The following is a 15,752-nucleotide window of genomic DNA, read 5'->3' on the forward strand; positions in this document are numbered from 1 at the left end:
CTGTACATATTTAATGGGATAAGGATAAATAAGAAAGTGAGACCACCACGTGTAATTTAATGTTGAAGTGCAGCATATACATATGACTAGATGGTGTGCCCAGTGGCGGAACCAGGAATTTTATAAAGGGGTTTCAGCATTTTATTACCTAAAATCAGGAAAAAAAATGTGCTTATTCAGATTCGAACCGCGAGCTAAGACAAGCTATAAGGCGAAATATTGAACTCCCCTTGCCACTGAGCTAGTCCCTTGGGTTATGCTCAGGTGGTTCAATGTTAAATATATACTCATAAATTAAAAAATTTATCTTATATATATAATGTAATTTTTTAACGAAGGGGTTTCGGATGAACCCCTGGACATCATGTGGTCCGCCCCTGGGTGTGCCCGTGCTCCGCACAGGTGCCGAATGCCTTTTTTGTTTCTCTATTAAATCAGCTACTACTTTGAACATACAAAGTGCAAACATAGACAACTGAGTGAACTTTGGAAATGGAACACTCCAAACATTTACATCACATTATGTATGCAGTGTTTCATTCTTAAATTATAACAATATTTATCATCTGTCCTCAAGCGAAGTAGCAATTGCTTCACATCATTTTTGGTGTGTGGCTAATTGTCAAATTATAACATCATCTGCCCTGAAGATGAAGTAGCAATTGCTTCACATCATCTTTGGTGTGTGATCCAGGCCATTAAGTTAATGAAATCCCCAGATTCTTTATTCAGTCTTGAAATTGACGGTGGTTTTTGAAGCCCGAACCGGAAGCAGCGTAATACACCTAACAAATGGAACAGGGAAACATCAAGATCAGAATATACTCGAAGAACAGAGGGAGGGTGCAGCAACAGAAACAATTATTAACCATACTTTGCATCAGATAATAGGTTGCCAAACGGTAGCAACTATAAAAAAAAAGCTATATGAAAAAAACATCACAGAGGAAAGGTTGTATAATGGTATGACAAAGTATCACAAAGAGTATTTAGATCTTGGTTAAGCAAATAACAATGAAGTAAAAAAATTGATGCACGAAAAATACACTTGATGATCCTTGAATCATTAACCATCATTGCAAGAACCTAGGGGAGCTTTTACAGGAAGAACAGTCACATTTCAGGAGAACAGATTCAGCAAATCAACAAAATGTTATTTTTTTTATTGCATGAAAGTATTCAGTGTTTTGCAGTTGGTGTTGACCCACTTCTCACAATCTGAGTTGGATTGAGCTAGAAGTACAATAATAAGTAATGGAAGCCTAAGTTGCACGGACTCTTCACTTTTGATGCCGCACCCGTGTCGGATTCTCCAAAAATACACTATTTTTGGAGAATCCGACACGCACCGGCTGACACTTTTGAAGAGTCCGAGCAACATAGAATTGGAAGCACAAGAGAGTCCTCTTTGCGAAATTGTGACTTGCAAACGACTGACTTTGGAAGTGAAAGTAATAAGAGGTTAGGTACCTAAATTGTGCAACAGAATTTCCTAGTATCTCTCTCTGAGTCTCGATAAGGACTAAAAACATGCTGCTCTCTTCAAGGATAAACAAAATTACAAAAATGTGTAATCTTCATAGTTTTGATGACTCAAAATTAGAACAGGAAGACAAAATGAAAGTGATGAGACGATGATGTAACAGATTTTCATAGTACTCTGGTGGAATAATTGCTAGACGACCGAGCTTCTCTCTACCTGAAAATTCTTATCAAGATAAATAAGCAAGGAGTCTGAGCGGGAAACCTAAATCCAAAAATATGAGGCACGGAAGAGTTAATAAGAACTATAAGTGTAGTTGAGATGATCTCCAGATGAGAACCTTTTTAGATGCTAGTGTATGAACCAAATAAGAGAACTTGGTCAATGAAAGCTCTCCATCTTCATTATAGTCCTGCAAAAAGAGAGAATTCTGAAATTTTAGTCATCTTGATATCTCATTCTCATTACCCATCTTATTTGAGTATCAAATGAATCAGGTAAAAAAATTAGCTGATAATATTACAGTGGTAGAGTTACTAGGAAAATTTTGCAGTTTACATGCAGCAAATAAATCATTCTCCAGTACAATACCACAAAGAATAAATTAAGGGACACCAAAACTATATAATAACTCTCAAGAGTAACTAAAGAGTGAAACAAATACAAACATCCAACCTACTGAATTGACAAGTTAACTACATAAATTGGTCACATCTTGTTAAGGCGTGTTAAAGACATGTTATTTCTTCACAAAGTCTGAGAAGCTAGCCAAAAAGAGGAAACAGAGACTCATAACAAACATCACCATACTACTAATCATGTCTCTAAGAAGCTGGGAAAACAATCTTGTGAGCTGCACCTTTTGCAACTTGTACTTCCAAATTGGAAAGTGGATACCATCAAATATGTTGATCTCATTGGAACTTATAAGACAACCAACATCTTATTAAAATTTTATAGCATCCAGTGTTTATATCAAATTAATAGATGCAAGATGCAATACATGTGTCCATCTGAAGCTTAAGATTTGATGAACAGAATCATCCAATTCAACTACTCATGTCAGTAAAAGGTAACAACGGTGAAAATTTACTGCATATCCTATCATTAGCATTTATTGGAGAACTTCTTGTCCAAATCGTAGGCATAAATCTTCAAACTTGAAGTTTTCTCCAATTCTAATTGCTGCTATCGAATAGGAGATAATGTATTGGTAATTACCTATTCACGAAGATTTCTAATGATTTCTTGTAGGCAAGTGGTCTTCTGAAACCACTAAATTTACCAAGTGACCCCCCTGTCATCCGAGACATAATAGAGCTAGTAAGGTAGGAATGAATTAAGACATAATAGAGCTCGTAAAGCAAATTTTCTGTCGAAGAATGAAGGATTAACTCATGAAACAACAACGACGTACCCCGTGTGATCCCACAAATAAGGTTCAGGGAGGGTGGTTCAAGGATTACCTAGGCTTGAGGAATCAGTAAATACCAGAAGTTGACACATACCAACGGTTAGCAAAAGAACTTTGACTTCAGATTTTTCCTAAGACGGGACTAATTATGTAGTAATTAGTTTGTACCAAAAGATAATACTGACAAAACGCCATTAGGAAATTTCGGTCAGTGGTTTTCTGAAGCATAAGTTCATTAGAAAATTAAGCAGAAATAGTGTCAAATAATAGTTATCTAAAATGACTAATTGGGATATCAATTTGTAGATATGTAACACACCGTTACTCATGGAAAATTTATCCACAAACAAGTAGAGTAAAAGCATATTAATTGGAGGAAAATATTACCACAACTGAGAGAGATGGAAGCATGATGTTCACCTCATGCAACACTTCCATTCCATGATGCAAAGAAGAATCATCAAACAACCAATAACAAAGAGAAAAAGAAGAGAATAGGAATCAATGGAGCAGGAGAAGTAAACCAGAGAGATTGAGAGCTTGAAGAAGGTAGAAAGTCGGCAAAGTGGGTAAGATAAATGGGACACGCGTCTAGCACCAAAGATTCTAATACGTGAAGGTAAAAAAAATTATTTACTGAAGTATGAAAGTGCCCCTGGACGACGAAGACATACTTGGGACTCACTCTTATATATAATGACAAGAAAATACAAAACAAATACCTTCATCATAACTGATTCTTCTGTGTTTCACCAGTGCATGAACTTTGTTAGGCAACTCAAGAGCTCAACAGTTGATGAAGAGGCTCTATAATTTTGAAGAGAATAGGTTTCTTAACTCCTTTCTAAGAATCTTTCCAGCTGCAGACCTGGGTATGAAAGCTCTCCAGTGAACTTCTCTAATCTTCTTGTATGATGCAACCTGTTATAAACAATATGAAGGCGATTAGCAATGGAGGCTCTGGAGTTGGTTAAATAAAATTCTTTTATTGTTTGACCAAAAAAAAAGTAATAGAGGCGCCTATATACCAAGAATTCGTGATGCACCATATACATGTATCTTAAAATCATAAAATTAGCCATGTTCTACTATCAGGGAGACGGATAAGTCACTGCCAGATGAGGCAAGGGGATAACACAAAGAAACCCGAAAAAATAAACACTGAAGCTGACTATTACCTGGTTAGAAACAAAGTCAATTACATCTTACTCATCTCTAGCTCTGGAAAATCGAATAACAACAAAGTGAATGAGATGCTAGCAACCTGACCATGCTAACAGTGGCAGAAAGAAATGATGTTATGCAATCATTCAAAGATCAACGTGGAAATTTGCTGATAAAGAACCAACGTGGAGTACTTTTACTGACATTGTCTCTAATATCTTCCACAAATTTTGAGTGAAGACCGATAAATTTTACCATGCACTTGTTTCTACTACTTAATGATGACATCTTCCAATACAGTTAAAACTATTATAATCCAAACATCTGGGCATGTGCAGAACTACAGTCTGACTCGTTTTCATTTGGACAATTCCCATGATTCAATATCTTGTATGATTGAATAAACCAGTGACACTACTCGCTCTAGCTACAAAGTGATGAGAGCATTACTTACTACATCAGTCTACACATCAACAGCGGTGTAGGACTATCAGATATACTTTGAGCCAAATTTCAATAATCCATGAGAAGGAAGCCTGCTAACCTCTAAGTCTTCACTATTAGTACCACAAGACTATTAATACTCCCTTGATTAGACAAATTTCATCCAGAATTTGTTGGCAATGCAATTTTGAGGTAGATTTTGTTCTTTAAAATTTGTCTCCTCTGCTTCTCTGATGTTTGTGTCTGATTCCTCAAGTAATGAAGTTGGGATCCAGCCAAGCCTTCTTGACTCTTTCATAATGACTTGAGAGGTTATTCACATATAAACATCCATGATTTAACATTGGATTTGGAATTTTCTGAGATAAATCATGAGAATATTCAAGTGGAAGAGTATTGCGAGACTATGAAAATGGAATCTTCCCGATAGTTGAGTGATTGACATATGATCATGAGGCACATCGATACAGTACGTGCTAAAGTTGTGTTATACCAAAGTTGATCACAAAAAAGGACAGTGAAAATCTCCAACATTTCTCCCTTTTTAGTTTAACATTGCAGTCTTTGTAAAGCTTGTTTTACTAAATATATGGCGACCACAATTTAGAAAACCGTACAACACCGAAAATAATTCACAGTATAATAATGTGATACTAAATTAAAGTGGGAATATTACCTGTTAAAATCGAAGTTGTGCTCCTGCTCCCGTTCAACAAACTTTCACTTTAAAGAATCTCCGCATGCCTTGAATATCAAAGTTTAGAACCAAAATCTATCAGCAAAAAATGATTCAAATCAGCAAATTCTAAGAGAAAGCTCTGCTACTACGGGAAGGGAATGCAAGAAAGGGGCAACTTGAAGCAAACCCACCAGCAGAAAGTAAAAAAACACAGAAAATAGTAGTATCGCAGACCCAAAAAAGAAATTGAACCTTAACAAATAATTTGTCGGATTTTTTGAATCGTGTATGTGGTTCGTATTTCTTCAACGTCAAAAATTTGGGTGTAATGCTCTTCCACATAAGGGGAATATCAGTAAAATTTAGAGCGGATGGGCTAAAAAAACAACTTTTATGTATGAAATAATTTTAGAAATTTATTTAACGTGAACGTTATTTTTATAAATAAGCAGTTGAGAGTTTGGAAAAAAATACTTATGCCAAAGGAATGAGGAAAATAATGTGAATTTTAGGATTAAAAGAATAAAAAGGATAGTTTGGAAATTTAGTTAAAATATAAGGGATATAAAAGTAATTTCTATGATCAAAAAAAATGACTTTAAGTACTTAAAAAAAAATTAGGAATCCTACCTTTTTATTTTTGGCTGACTTTAAGAACTTTATGGCTTAAAGTTAGCATTAGGCAAACAATACAATAAGCTAAAAAGGACTTATAAGTTGGTTTGCCCATCCAAATGGGCTCTTAGAACAAACCAACTTATAAGCCCGTCCAAATGGGCTCTTAGAAAGAGGAAAAAAAAAGAAAAAATTACCCTTTTACACATATTCTAATACCATATTTACTTGTATTTTCTATTATATCAAAAAATATCCAAAATCCCTCTTTTTCCTTCAACTCTCTCTCCCTCACTGATACATCACTCTTCCTCCCTAAATCCTCGCCTAAATTCGCTCCTCTTCATCAGTTTTTGAGATTTTACATTTCTGAGTACATTTGTTACTCAATTTCAAGGTTCTAACTAAGGTATATTTAAGTTTTTCCTTGTATGGAATCTCACTTCATCCTCATTCAATCTGATTTGTCCTAAAATTTGTATCGTTTGATTTCTTCTGTAAATCTTTGAAAAATCTTCTAAAATTGGTATCATTTGCTTTCTTCTGGAAATCTTTCTGTTTTTTTAACTCATATCTTCAATGATACATATGAAATCCGTTAATGGTCTCACACAGTTGAATAAAAATCAAGGAATTCTTGTTTCACCTGGTTCTGATTCATCTTGGGAAGGTTACGACAAGGTTACATCCAAACATCGTAACGATCCAATAGTGATGGATAAGCTACGTGAGAGATTGAAGTCGAAAGATCCAGTTAAACATGCACCCAAAGAACTAGACAACAAGATTGAAAGGGTTACAACACACCCAATCTTCCAAATGTATGAGTTCAATTAAGTTTTTTTTAATGCCATTTTTATGAAGATTTTTTAATTCTGATACATATTGTTTATGTATCAGATTGTCATGTATCAAGCGTTAACGCTTCGAATACATAGTATTTTTTTTAAAATGTCGTTTTTTCTGGATATTTACTACTTCTGATGCATCTACATTTATGTATCAGATTATAATTTATGAAGCCTTACTGCTTCTGATACATTTTCTGTATGTATCAGATTCTCATGTATCAAATATTTTAATGCGTCTGATACATCATATTTATGTATAAAGTTCAAGTTGTATTTAATCATTTTTTATGTCAATGCAGAGAATGAAGTACGTCATCAAGAAGATTATAACCATTTTTTTGTAATAGTAAACATTTTAGATGTATCTGCTGTTTTAATGTATTTGATATATTAACTATAATGTATCAGAATCAGTAAGCAACTGAAACGTAATAATCTTTCCATATATCAATTGAAAAGATTTGTATGTTTTTCTCATCTGTCAAACTTGATTATAAAATCAAAGTTTATGTATCATAATTCTAATGTATCAAACTTGACTGTCCGGGGCATCTTGCTTATGTATCACAATAACATTTACCATTTTTAATGAATCTGATACATATACTTTTGTATCACATATATGTAATAATTAAACTTCACATATATGTATCAGTACTTATGTATCAACTACACAACTAATGTATCTATACTGATGTATCAGTATATAATTAGAACATGTTATACCTAACTGATTAATCAACAATCTGTAGGAAATAAACTTCACATATATGTATTAGAACTTATGTATCAACTGTAGAACTGATGTATCATAACTGATGTATTAGTATTTAATAGCACATATTATACCTAACTGATGAATCAACAACCCGCAGGAAATAAATTTCACATATATGTATCAGAACGTATGTATCAACTACAGAACTGATGTATCAGTATTTAATTAGCACATGTTATACCTAATTGATGTATCAAAAAATTGCAGGAAATAAATTTCACACATATGTATCATAACTGATGTATCAACTACAGATCTGATGTATCAGAATTGATGTATCAGTATTTAATTAGCACAGTTTATACATAATGATGTATCAAAAACCCGCAGAAAATAAAATTCACATCTATATATCAGAACTTATGTATCAACTACAGAACTGATGTATTAGTATTTAATTAGCACAGGTTATACCTAACTAATGTATTAAAAAACTGCAGGAAATAAACTTCACACATATGTATCACAACTGATGTATCAACTACAGATTTGATGTATCAAAATTGATGTATCAGTCTCTAATTAACACAGTTTATACATAACTGATGTATCAAAAATCTGCAATACATAATTGATGCTCTATTTTTTGGCTTGAAACTTCATGTACATAACTGTTGCCTTTTAAAACCAATTAATCACATTAATTAGATCAGTAATTGATTTAAAGAGTCAATCATACCTTATCTCAATCTACTATCCATAAATAGCTGATGTGCATTAACTATTCTACAGCTAAAGTTGATGTATCAGATACATAACTAATGTATCAACAAAACTGAAAAAATTTTGAAATCGACTTTGATTTGAATTGATGCTCTATTTTTTTCCATTGGAGACGATGCTCTATTTTTTTGGCTTGAATCTTCATGTACATAACTTTTGCTTTTTTTAACCAATTAATCCATTAATTAGATCAGTAATTCATTTAAAGAATCAATCATACCTTATCTCAATCTACTATCCATAAATAGCTGATGTGCATTAACTATTCTACAGTTAAAGTTGATGTATCAGATACATAACTTATGTATCAGCAAAATTGAAAAAAAAATTGAAATCGACTTTGGTTTGAATTGATGCTTTATTTTTTTCATTCGAAACGATGCTCTATTTTTTGGCTTGAATCTTCATGAACATAACCGTTGCTTTTTTTAATAAATTAATCTCATTAATTAGATCAGTAATTCATTTAAAGAACCAATCATACCTTATATTAAGATACTATCCATAAATAGCTGATATGCATTAACTATTCTACAGTTAAAGATGATGTATCAGATACATAACTAATGTATCAGCAAAACTGAAAAAAATTTGAAATCGACTTTGGTTTGAATTGATGCTCTATTTTTTGGCTTGAATCTTCATGTACACAACCGTTGCTTTTTTTAACCAATTAATCTTATTAATTAGATCAGTAATTAATTTATAGAACTAATCATACCTTATATTAAGATACTATCCATAAATAGATGATCTGCATTAACTATTCTACAGCTAAAGTTGATGTATCAGTTACATAATTAATGTATCAGCAAAACTGAAAAAAAAGGAAAATCGAATAATTTTGGTATGATAAAAAATGTATAGTAATTAGACTTTTTCATTATGGAACGTAGGTAAATTCTTTTTTAAAAAAAGCAAGACGAAGTAAAACCAACGGTACAAAAAATGGCAAGCAAAGAAAAAGAAAGAAAGAGGTAAATGTGAGGGTTTTGCAGTGGTAGGTGGTAAGTCTGAAGCGTGAAGGAAACCACGTGGGTCCTGAACACGTGGGAGCCGAGGAAAGGCAACAGGTGAAGAATGTTAGAAAGGATTGTGAAAAGGTAAATGACTAAAGTACCCTTTTCGTCGTCCAGAAATCCATTGTTAAATATAAGTGATAGGTGGCATATCGAGTGATTATTAGCCTGTTTGGATTGACTTATTTTTAAACAGCTTATAAGTTAAAAACTGCTTATAAGTTAAAAAAAATATAGGTGTAGGCCAATTTTTTTTTTGACTTATAAACTATTTTTAACTTATAAACTGTTTAAAATAAATTCATCCAAATAAACCCAACTATTTATTGAGACTTATTTTAAGCACAAAATGACTTTAAGTTGATCAGTCAAACACTCAAAAAAAAGCTGAAAGTAGCTTATAAGCCAATTCAAACGGCGTCTATATCTATATTTATCAACTTCTGCCACAATTTTCTTTACTAAAAACGGCATCTTTAAAATGCATAAATATTACTTTTCATCCATTTCTTTTGTTTCTTTACAAAGTGAAGTTTTCAAGTGTTACTATATGTATGTACATATACGTTGATGGAGGATATAGTAATTTATGATCTATTTGATTTCCAAACCAAATTGATTATCTATGTTAAGTTATTCAAATTTGGATTCGAGGTATGTAAAGGATATTTTTTTCCTTCTTTAATTTGGCATGATTCTTTGAGTTCTTGAAATTTTCTAGTCCAATGTGCTATAGAAAACTACTCGTAGACATCTCATATTGGGGTTTGGTGCAACTCATATGTTGTTTCTTCGAACGTGACTAGAGGTGTTTCTTCGGGAGTTATTTTGGCAATTAAATTATCAATTCTATGCTACCAATATTTTAGTACTTATGTACTTCATTATGTGCTGCTTATATTCACGGTAATTTCAAAGTGGAGGAAGATTTAACCAAATATAAAGATGATCATACTAATCTCCATTTAATTTTGAGCTGCTAACATATGCCTGCTAAATGACAAGGATCACGCATGAACCCTTTAGAGGACCTTTGCACTGTAAAAATGTTTGATGAAGTTTCATTATTTTGGGTGAAATATAAGTTTGGCATCTCGTCTTAATAGATCAGTCTTGCATAATAATACTGATTTAGAAGGAGAGTGTTCTATTCATTAGTGTTCAGTGTAAGGGCTTGTTGGTGGTGGTGATAATGTGTTGGCATTACGTAATTCATAACATGCAAGTGTGTAAACAATTCTTAAATAAAGATTAGAAGTAGTAATAAGAGTAAAACAAGGTGAACTTTGATAGCTATGTAAATACAATATAAGGTTGTAATGATAGTTGAGCGACTCGAAGTAGGTGGGTGTATAAGAGTAGTCTTGGTTCGTTGTTGCCTCATATTAAAATCACCGTAATAATCTTTCCACATAGATTATCATTGCCTAGTTTCTATTGATAGCATGTTGCCTTGCCAATGTATTAAGGGTTTTGTAATTAGTTGTGTAACATTTCTTATTGATACTGACAGCATATTAATTAGTTTGGCATATAAATGATGTGATTGCAACCCTTATAACTACATAGCTCGCCTGTGGGCCTTTGGCGTATCTTGACACGTCTACAAAAAATGTGACTTATTGTAGCGATAAATGTCGCGATGAAACCCCAAAAGTCGCCACTAAACGACTATAGCAGCGAAAATTGGGTGGTGGCTAGTACTTCCATAACTAAAGGTTATTTGTGACGACAAATGAGAGTCGCCACTATTAACTCTTATTTGCGGAGACACTCTCTGCCACAATAAGTCATATTGCACACCACAATTTTTTTTTTTTTACAACACAAATTTTGGTTAAGTCGCTACTAAAATGAAGGATTTAGTGGCGCCATAGTCGCCACAAAAAAAACAAATCTTATCAGCAGCAACTTCCATGTCGCTAGTGAAAAGGACTTTTAGTAATGAAAGATGTCGCCACAAAAACTACTGTGCCATCTATGGCAAGTATATCACCTTGTTCCTAAAATAACACCTTTTGCAGCAACAATAGTTGTTACAAAAACTCGTATTACTGAAGAACAGCTTTTAGCAACCAGAATAGTTGCTACAAAAACTATTAAATTTGTCACCACTAAATCATAATTATTCAAACACCATGCAATGACTAAAATAATAGTAAATTTTCAACGCAATTGAATACTCTAAAATTAATATATAGTTATTAACAACATCCAATTGTATTTACAAATGGCAAAAGTATTCTCAAGCTGAATATTATAAGTACTTTCATTACTAGAAAGTCTAATACATAGTACATAAGTGACAATGTATGCATATTTAGATATGATGGAAAAAAACTTTCATTACACGCCTTCAAGCTCTTCCTTGGTCGACCCATTATTCACAAACTTTGTCCCTGTTATTAAAAAAAAACACAGAATCAATTGACAATTTTTATAATCTGATGCAAATAATGTAATGAAATTTTTAAACTTCCCTGAAGAGGATCCATACTTACCGCCAAAGCTTCATTGTGGCAAAATGAATAAGGATGTTGTCATTGCTCTTTATTCCATAAACAATTCCTAGAAAACAATACAATCTTGGAATCAGATCTAGGTGCAAGCAAGCAGGCAACTCCACGGTCAAGTAATTTGACGAGAGATTCACAAAAGAAAAGTCTTGACTATATGACACATTCTTTGGAAGCTTCTCAATTGGTTTGTAAGAAATATCCAAATAGCTGATGACAGTGATAAAATTATTGGTGAAAATGGTCGAACAAGCTCATTGAAAGAAATGTTCAGTTTCTTCAATTAATAATAGGAACTGAGTTCTTTTGGTACCCCTAAACTGAACTTGTTCTTCCTAAGTACCAAAGGTACCAACTTTAGCTGAAAAAATTAAGAATTCTCTGCCAAATAATATTTTGTTAACTGTAAAAATACAAAAAAATAGCCAAAAATAGAATATTATTTTCCTTTCATCTCTTCCACAGTTATTGGGCTTTTCAGTTGTATAGCATAAAAGAAAAGATACAACCAACCTTACACCATTTTGTTGCAATTTAAACCATGTAAGTTTCAACCACACAAAATGGTCCTCGTTAAAGTGAAGTACCAGATAAGAAACATAGAAGAAAAGAAGAGACACAAAGTCTTAAGCTGACCATTTTCGAATAACCTTAACTTCAACCCTCAAACTCTTAGCCCATTTAAGAACATCAATCTCCTTCAACAAATCAAATTCCACTCCTTTTCTCTTCAACTTGTGAGTTGGGGTTTCTGCGATTTGGTTAAGTTGGTGTAAAGTCTTGGATTCATGCTATTTTGATTCACCATTGGAGATTGAATTATCGAAAGTTATTTATGGAACAAGGGAGAATAAAGGTGGAGAGCATGTTATCTTATAGCACAGGAGAGTTATGGCAATGCAATTCCATGATGCATAATTTATTTTTAACAAGATACACTATACACTACTATAATCAAAAACTCTTCAACTTAATTCAGAAGACAGTGCGGGTCACATTCAATAGAGTTGACATGACACAGTTGGCATGAAAAACAACAAGTCAATGTCTCCAAAAATAATCTGTGTGTTTAGTTATTTGCCTGCCCAAATTTCTTTTGTTTCTCCCACTAACAGCCTGCATTAAGCCAAGAGATTAAGAAATCTTTCTTCAAAGAGTAAACTAACATCCTACCAAATAGTTATGCAATTTTTATGCCTTTAAATTATGTATTTCTCAAAGTATTGGACAAACTTAAAGATAGTGATTATTTCTTTCAATATACCACACTATATTTCCTGACATCAAAAAACTAGTTATTATGTTACCTTTAATTCCTTACTTCCAAAAAAGATTTACTAGGTTTTCTAGTCTTCCAACTCAACAATCCCAAGTCGATGAGACAATCGGTCTTCATCAGTACTGTAGTTAGAATAGTGACTGCACAATCAAGCCTTCCATGCTATGAAAAGACTTTGTATAATGCTTATCAAAAAGCCTTGCAACTTACTGATTTGGTTTATCCAAAGCTTCAATTAGCTAGCAGCTACCAAAGATTTATCTTGCTTGATGGAAACAACATTTATTTAGTTCATTAATATCAGGCTCTGTTGACTTGACAAGTGATCTTTTATAGTGAAGAATTGCATCAGCAATTGTGTTCTTCATATCATGACAAACAAATAAAGTCTAAACATAATACATAGTTGACTTCAAGAACATAAATCATATAAGAATACAAAATAGTTGAGAGTTATTCAAAAAGAAACTTTCAACTTACCCCAAAAAATAAATAGTTGAGTGTCTTGTCAAATACCGAATCCTCAATAACAAACCAAATAAGCTTTGGATGACTTTTTTGTACTAAGTTCTTTAATTTTCTATAGATATTCAGGCGGATCAGCGAAATTAGAGATGAAATATCAAAATATAAATGTGAAATCTCTGAAAAGTTAATAAGGATTCTACATGTATTTTTCAACAAGTAGAAGATGACTACTGTCATGTTGAAAGCCACTGTCATTCGAGAAGAATACCTACTTTACTCTTTTATGAGTGTAACATGAAGTAACACTTTATTTTTCTTCAGATTAGATGCATGATTAAAAATTTCTTTCACATAACCTTTCTATTTTCTTGAATACTGAAATGTAGAATTTCATAATGAATCGTTACAAATTCCTCCTAGAGTACAGGGATTAGACGATAAGATGGATCCTAGAGTATTCATTAACCTCAATTAAGTTAACTCACTTTCAGTTATAATCCATCTAATTCATTTGACCAACTCCAAAATCCCCATCTCTAGAGCTTGAATTAGAGAAAACATTATCTGTGTTTTTCTAGCCTTGACCTACTACCCTATCAACTAACCTTCCATTTTTTTACACATTTAGCTATTATTGAAATAGCATTACCTAACCCAGTTGCAACAAGCAAATTCAACTTTACTTTCCTAATGTTGTTGTTTTCTTTTGAAAGTATCTAAACTGTGAATGAGGGAGTAAACGTTGTAGGTATATTTACTATTCTAACTTCTCAAACCTGATAAAATGACTTCTCATTGCAGATTATGCTTTCTATAATACTTCTTTCGAATATGGGTTGTTGAACATGTCTACATTGGTGTAAATTGGTGATTTGGTCAATAAGACTAATTTGGTATTATTTATTATCAAGGCAAGAAAATAAGCCTAAGCTAACGAAGCATTTTTAAAAACAAAAATGGTGCAGGTTACATCGGAAGCCATTAGACTAAAAAAGAGATAACAGGAAGTGAACAAGAGAAACACAATGAGCAAGACGCACAAAGATTTAAGTCTCTTTCTTTATTTTCCCTCTATACTTGTCAAAGATTTTACCACCATTTGTATACGTGAAGTTTAATTATCTTTACCAGTATTTAGATGGTCCCCATTTATACACATCTTACACTTATATAGACAAAAAAATGTATCACATAATATTCTTTTTTTCAAGCATTGCCTATCAGGAAATGTATTTCACTCTAACAACTCATTAAACAATGTAGGTGAAAATTGGCTCACACTTATCCACAAAGGCTTAAAGAGCACCTAATAATCATTTTTGTTGCACCTAGACTTCATCATTTTTCATAACCTAAAAATGAATAGTAAAATTTGCAGAACTATCATATTGTGAATGAGAAAAGATTATTATACTAGAAACAAGCTTAAGACACGAGAAAAGCAGACACCTCAGATGATAAAACTAGAAGCTCAAGTTTAAATTTTGAAATGTAAAAGGAGAACAAATCAACCTACCCAAAATGGATGTTGAAAAATTTCTCATGGAATCATTACCAAAAAAACCCTAACTTATTTTTTTCCCTTAATACTTGTTGCGTTTGGCAAATCAAAAATAAATCCCAACTTTCTTTCCTATTACGGAAGAGAAAAAGGCAAGGATTAAGAACTTGACACATATCTGATTTGAGCTTTTGGGTCACTAATTGAAAGCAGAGAAGGGAGCAGCAAACTTAAGAACTTGAGTAGAAAAGATCAGCAATGACGAAGGGAACTTGAGCAGCAAAGATCAGCAAAAAAGGGACATGGATTTTGAATTTGGGGATTTAGAGCAGCAAAGAGGAACAATGAAGAGAGAGACTGTATTGTGCCTTGTGTTTTTTCCAAAGAGAATTGTAGCAGCGACCCAGTCGCTCCAAATAGACATATGCCAGCAATATTTTGAAAGTCGCCCCAAATAATATGGAGCCAAAATTTCACCTTAGCGGGAATGAATTTTTCAGTATTTAGCAGCACAAATCAGAGGCGACCTATTTAAAGTCACTCCTAATGATTAACCTTCTGTAGAAACATAGTAAGTCGCCACTAAATATATAAATTTTGTAACAACTACAGGGGTCGCCACTATATGTTGTCACTATATATGCAGAGCTAAAAAATTAAAGTTGTAGTTTTACCTTCAGGTAAATAGCATCATGGTTGCTTACCAAGTCATGGTGGTGACTTAAGGAATGTATCACTATTTATTAGCAAACTTATACTTTGATGTGACATAAAAATTGTTGTACATGACGCTTAGAGATCCACCTTACTTGTTGATA

General features: G+C 32.9%; 2 long non-coding RNA genes across 3 annotated transcripts; both read right to left on the reverse strand.

Moving 5' to 3' along the window:
• Window positions 1-375: 375 nt before the first annotated feature.
• On the reverse strand, window positions 376-5,525 carry LOC129890827 (uncharacterized). 2 transcript variants are annotated; one of them, XR_008767039.1, is made up of 5 exons: window positions 5,437-5,525; window positions 5,182-5,277; window positions 3,620-3,818; window positions 1,824-1,895; window positions 376-785 (listed from the first exon to the last, which is right to left on the reverse strand). It is a non-coding gene; the product is annotated as an uncharacterized LOC129890827 (long non-coding RNA). The 2 variants fall into 2 exon arrangements; XR_008767040.1 differs by having other exon boundaries at window positions 5,376-5,452.
• A 5,825-nt stretch (window positions 5,526-11,350) lies between these two features.
• On the reverse strand, window positions 11,351-15,405 carry LOC129889078 (uncharacterized). The gene is made up of 3 exons (XR_008766795.1): window positions 14,950-15,405; window positions 11,672-11,738; window positions 11,351-11,569 (listed from the first exon to the last, which is right to left on the reverse strand). It is a non-coding gene; the product is annotated as an uncharacterized LOC129889078 (long non-coding RNA).
• Window positions 15,406-15,752: the final 347 nt, after the last annotated feature.

This window comes from Solanum dulcamara, chromosome 5, assembly GCF_947179165.1.
Source record: "Solanum dulcamara chromosome 5, daSolDulc1.2, whole genome shotgun sequence".
NCBI lineage: Eukaryota > Viridiplantae > Streptophyta > Magnoliopsida > Solanales > Solanaceae > Solanum > Solanum dulcamara.